A 6,026-nucleotide genomic window follows, 5' to 3' on the forward strand; every position below is an offset into this window, starting at 1 on the left:
CTAGTAGAGCATTAGGTATGTTTCCATGGGGTGCATTGCTTGAGTTTTTGCTGCGGATTGGATGCTGTGTAAAGCCGCAGTGTCCAATCCGCAGCGTCCAGATATTACAGCACAGTGGTGGGGATTTTATGAAATCCCATCCCCACTATGCGTACAAATACGCAGGTGGCAGACCTGCGTAACCGGACATTCGGTGCGTCTCTATAAACTGCAGCATTTCTATTTATCTTGCGGAGATGCTGAAGATAAATAACACAGTATATGTATAGGATGCGGTGATTCCGCATGTGTTCAATGAATACATGCGGAATCACCGAGCATACAAAAGGGGGCAGGGCTTTGGGAGGAGTGGGTTATCCACTGCGTCTAAACGCTGCCAATACGCCCCGTGGACATATACCCAAATATCAGACACTTCTCCCTCTGAACAGGGGAGACAGTCATAGCAGCAGACCTGCTATCCTCCTTTAGAAGCTTTCCTGGGTCCTGGTGGACATCGATCATTACATCGACACTGCGACTTCTGGTAGAGGCAGAAACGGGAAAGAAAAGAAGTTAAAAAAGTGAAATATTTTGCAGATTTTGTGGCACTTTATCGGGACCCAAGGAGTAACGTTTCTTCTTACGGATAGTGACATGTCCAGCATGTCCGAGATGAGGAGAGCTTTAAGCCGCAATGCTCCTCTGGGAAATATGCAAATACTCTTTAGAGAGGATGAGGACTAGAACTCTGGTGCCACCTATAGGAAGTAGAGATCCTAGAAGTCAATGTCAACACTTTAAAAGGACAACCATCACCAGATCATAGGCAAGGCAGGATCCTAAGTGACACCATCTGCCTCACTATTGGGAAGCTTCCATCAGGGGTTCCGTGTGAATCATAAATCTCAGAGATTCAGGATTCATGTGATCCAAGCTTTACTGTGATCTTAGGAAGGCAGAATAAACAAATTAACGACAGTTCAAGAATTATTTTTATTTATTTTTATGCTTTATTCTATGAGTCAGTGAAATTACAGCAATACTAGATATATTGGTATTTACGTTTGACTACTAACACACACTAAAAAGGTTTTTGGGAATAACATATCTTGTGAGTGATAATTTTCCAAGATTTTGCAAACAAAGTCATGCTAGATATTGAGTTTTGCGGATGAATGAAGTTTTTATTGGTACCGTAACATTTTTTATCACTTTCCCTTCAGACTTATGGATTCCCGAATGATCAAAAAGCAGCAATTCATGAGCTGTTTGTGGGTTACTTTTCTGTGCCATTGACTATTAGGTAAAAGTGATGACACAGCTTTATTCTTTGTGTCAGTGCAATTACAGAGATATCACATTTACATCTTTTTTACATATTTTGCATCTCTTACACAATGAAAACAATTTTATACAAAAAGAATCAATTTTCCACCACCATCTTCTGAGAGCTACAGCTTTTTTATTTTTCGGCTAATGGAGCTGTATCGAGGCTTGTTTTCAAACAAAGAAGTTGATATTTGCATAGATTCCATTTTTGTTTACATGCAATTTTTTAATCATGTTTAGATATATGTATATACTGTAGATCATTACAATTTTTTAATAAACTTTTTTTGTACTTTTTACATTCCCTCTGTAGAATTTTAATGTTTATTAATCTGATCGCCAGTCTAATGCACTGCTATGCGGTAGACCTGTGTTATACAGGGAAAAAAAACCTTTTAGACCCTGCATCTGGTTGGTTCTAACAGTCCACCATAGGTGGCAGACCAGGAAGTCATTATTTGACCTCCTTCTGTCATGGCCAATATCCGGTCCACGTGGTCATGTCTCGAGGCTGCCATCAGGTGTGATCCCAACCTTCAAAATGCTGTGATCATTATTTATTGCAGAAATTACAGAGTTAAAAAGCCAAGAGTGGAGCTGGCACTGAGCCTGGCTGTAACAGCCAAAGTTAGGTCCAGCAGGAATTGTGTGGGACAGCTCCTTTGCCTCCATGATTGCTGGCATTACCAGTGCTTTCATGTAAGGGAACACACTACAAAATAATAGAAAATATCAGTATGTTTAATGTTTGGAAGGGGCTACATTTCTTGATTATGATGATTTTCTCATCTTTAAATAAAAAATGTCTTGCCTGTTTCACAATCCAGGTAGCTCCCCTTCTGTCAAACGTCTTGGTTTCAGAATTTCAGTTCCGTAGCCAAATTAGGACATATGAGTATTGTATTGCCCTCCTTGAGTATATAAACACTTTCAATAAGCTGCTGTTACAACAGTATATCACAATTCACAGTCACACTGACTGACTATGCAGGTCCAGCACCTTCCTATCACTTGAATCTTTAGATTTTTATTCACATACTGAGACTATCACTCCCATTTTCATTGTCCTTCACCATTAGAGCAGTAGTACAACACCATCATTTTAGGGATTTTTCTTACCCTATGTTTATTGATCTTTGACCTCGTGTCTCTACCCTGTAAAATCCTTAAATGGAGGTACTTGGCCTGCCCTGATATTTTATAGTCACTGTTATAGACTTCTGGTTTGATCTGATTGACCAAGTGATTCAATGGCCAAGTTTCTCCTCATCTGAAGCCAATCAAACACCTATGGGGAAATCTGAAGAAACAAGTTGACCATCTCTCTCCATCCAGCATGCCGACTCTAGAAGACGTAATTCATAAATTCATAAAGAATGTTAAAACATAATGCTGCAATATGTCACCGACTTGTTCATTCTTAGAAGACTTGGAGTTGTCCTTAAAAATCATTGAGGTCATATAGCATAGTAGATGTATATCAAACCAACAAGTCTTCAATCAATCAGAACGCCCATAAACAAGGGCCAACACTTCCTACTGGACCTACAGGACCTGGACCTCCGGCCCCGAAGTGCACGTGTCGCTGCCCTGCTTCTTTTTTATAAAGAATTCCTTTGCACTAAGCACTTTATTTAATATTGTGATACTGATTACTCTCATTGAAGAATAATTTGCCATTCATTCATTGGTTACTATTTATGGTCATAGTGTTTTATTTGAAAATTGTCTCCCATACTAGTCAGTATTGATCCTTTATTCACCTCCATCTTTCCACTATTTTTCACGCTACTGAACATTTTTGAATCTTGTTTTGTATAAATCAATAAACTGGCGTTTCGACCTCCAGTCAATTTTTTTCTGCGCCTCTTTTTATGGTGCATGAAAAATAAGGTCATATTAGCATACTAGATGTAGTAGTTTATTTTTATGTGGGGTGTATTCATACTGCAACAACTAATTTGAGTAAAGCTGAAGATTTCGTAATGAAAGTTAATTATTAACCTTACTATTATGCTTTGGATTAAAAAAAAATATTCCAGGAAACAAAACGGTCTTGTCAAAATTTGAAAATTGTTCTTGTATTCAGTGAGATATTAATTAAAATCTTATTTTTCAAACGGGGTGTTGTACTTGTACGGAAGCAAACTATATCCTAAGGATCACAAATATTGGCCCAGTTTTTCTTAGAACTTTTTTTTTACTGTGAGTCTAAAAAAAAAATAATAGAAGTCTATGATGAAATAACAGATTTAGGATTATGAAGGTTGGTACAAAGACCACATCTGTAATTATCACATGTGCCGCAACCACTGGTGGAAAGATTTAGGGGCCAACGTATTTGCGCCATGATACTTTAGCCAAAGCTTACATCTCTATGCGCTAAGAAGGTCCTTTCTGTTTTCTGGATCGGCTTCAACTTTTTATCCATTTATAATATTAATCGGTATTTTCTCTAACAGATTACTTGACTGTAATTCACACTATCTTGTGTTGAAAAAGTATTCTTGATTTGTATTATTGAACCTTTACATTTGCATTTCTCATTAATATTATTAGTAATTAAGTGCTGTATTCTGATCTTTGAATCTGCTTTCGTTTTATGGATTATCCAGCTATTCATTTCTAGCTGGCCTCTAGCTATGGATGCAATATCTCATCAATATTTTCACATCCATATTTATCAGCAACACGGCAACCTCACCCCCACAAAGTCAACTACTGGGGAGAGGATGACAGGTTTTGTATGACAGCATTTACCATGCAGTGATGAGTGAATATGCTGGGAAAGCGTCCTATCCGAGCACGCTCGGGTGTTATCAGAGCATCTGGGAGTGCGTATATAATGTCCGAGTCCCTGCAACTGCATGATTTGCTAATGTTAGACAGCATCAACAAATGTGGGGATTCCCTAACAAACAGGCAAACCCCACAAGTTTTCAGGTTGTCTAACAGCACAAATAATGTAGATGCATGGACTCGAACATACTATAAGAGCACTCCGAGATGCTCGGATAACACCTGAGCGTGCTCGGATAAGACATTATCTCAGCACGTTTTTCACCACTAGTGCAGAGTAGAATTTCCAATTAGCGGTATTCTATGTAAATTTCAGATGACCTTAATGTCAAAGGGAACCTGTCACCAGGTTGTTCCCATATAAAGTATTTCTCCTATTTGTGCATATGGAGAAACCTATCAATTAAGTTTTCAGGGAACACATAGTTATTTGTACAGAGGGCAACTGTTATTGTTTTTGATGCCTAAGGATTGAGCGCCACAAAACCGATGTCAGGTTTCTTTAAAAAAAAGACTGTTACCCCATAACGTTAAATGAACCACTTTAAAAGGTATGTAGGAAACTTAGCCCTATTTAAGTCATATCAGTAGTAGAGATTTTAGCAGAGTAGTTTTCATAAAAATCTATTTCTTTTGTATAAATTAAGAGCTTCAGTGCACACCTAGCATTGCAAAATTCTTATCACGGGATTTCCACAGCAGAGAGGAGCCAGAGGATCACAACATCTCATTTATTCTACTCCTGCACTGATTAGAAGAACTACCCCTTCATATTAAGATAGTTAAATTTATTTTGGCAGTGCAGGGGTTAATCTGCTCAGTTGAGAGCTCCTGGAAGCTTTCCTGCATGAAGGCTCTCAGCTGTTCATTGTTAGCCACTCCCATCTCCTGTATAATCTGGGCCATGGCTAGGCCTAGAGCTAGCTTATGCTGCATGGCTGGATGTTGTTGGTGGTTGTGTAGGAGAAGGCGTTTGGAGGGTTTATCTGTGATTGTTGCTCGGTTTTGAGTGTGTGATAATTTCCTTTCTTCTCCTACTTTGGTTTATCCCCATCCTCCACTCCCCAGTACATTAATCTGTTATCTGTATGAGTATATTTCTGTGTTTGGCATTTTTTGTTACCCCTGTTCGTATTACTTTGTTAGTCTGTTTGGTGTATTATGGTACACCACTACTCCTCTCTTCCATGGGTGGGGAAAAATACAGACAGAGGGTGAATTTAGGAGCCAAGGCATGGTACGTGGCCTCAGAATCTTCAGAATCAGAAGTAATCTGGGGAACAGGGCAAGCTACGGCGCCCCTAGCATTAGAGAAGGAGCCCCTGGTCCTGGGACACCCAACAAAAGAATTGTTACAGTTCTCAGTGTATTATTACAGTGCTTCGATTTACATATTGTGCAGTTAATGATATTTTGACTGACAGTATTCATGCAAGCACCACTTAAACTTAATCAGTGACTCTGCACCTCTGCATAGACTCTGCAGGAGCTCAGCCATGCTCATATACTGTAGGCTCCCACCGCTGGCTAATTTCTGTGGCAGCCAGTTGGTGCAGTAATGCAGACAGGAGCCAGCGATGAGAGTCCGCAGTTACTGCATGGGCATGGCTGGGCTCCTGCAAGGTCCACGCAGAGGTGCAAAGCCACTGAGGAAGGTCTCACAGCATCTGCTTGAGTCGTAATGGTGCTCTGAGCCCTTGGTCATGCCAAGGCTGTACTGAACAATAATCATTTACAAAAAAAAGTAAATAACTTTTTAGGCAACTAAGAAGTTTAAAATTTTAATCTAAATATATTTTTAACTATAGAAGTTCATAAATAGTTTCATTAGCATCCTAAGGTGATAGACTTTCTCTAAAACATTTCATAGCCCTTAACTTTGATACCTCTAATGTGAAAGGAATGATCTTAGCAAT

The sequence above is a fragment of the Ranitomeya imitator genome, chromosome 1 (assembly GCF_032444005.1).
Source record: "Ranitomeya imitator isolate aRanImi1 chromosome 1, aRanImi1.pri, whole genome shotgun sequence".
NCBI classification, from domain to species: Eukaryota; Metazoa; Chordata; class Amphibia; order Anura; family Dendrobatidae; genus Ranitomeya; species Ranitomeya imitator.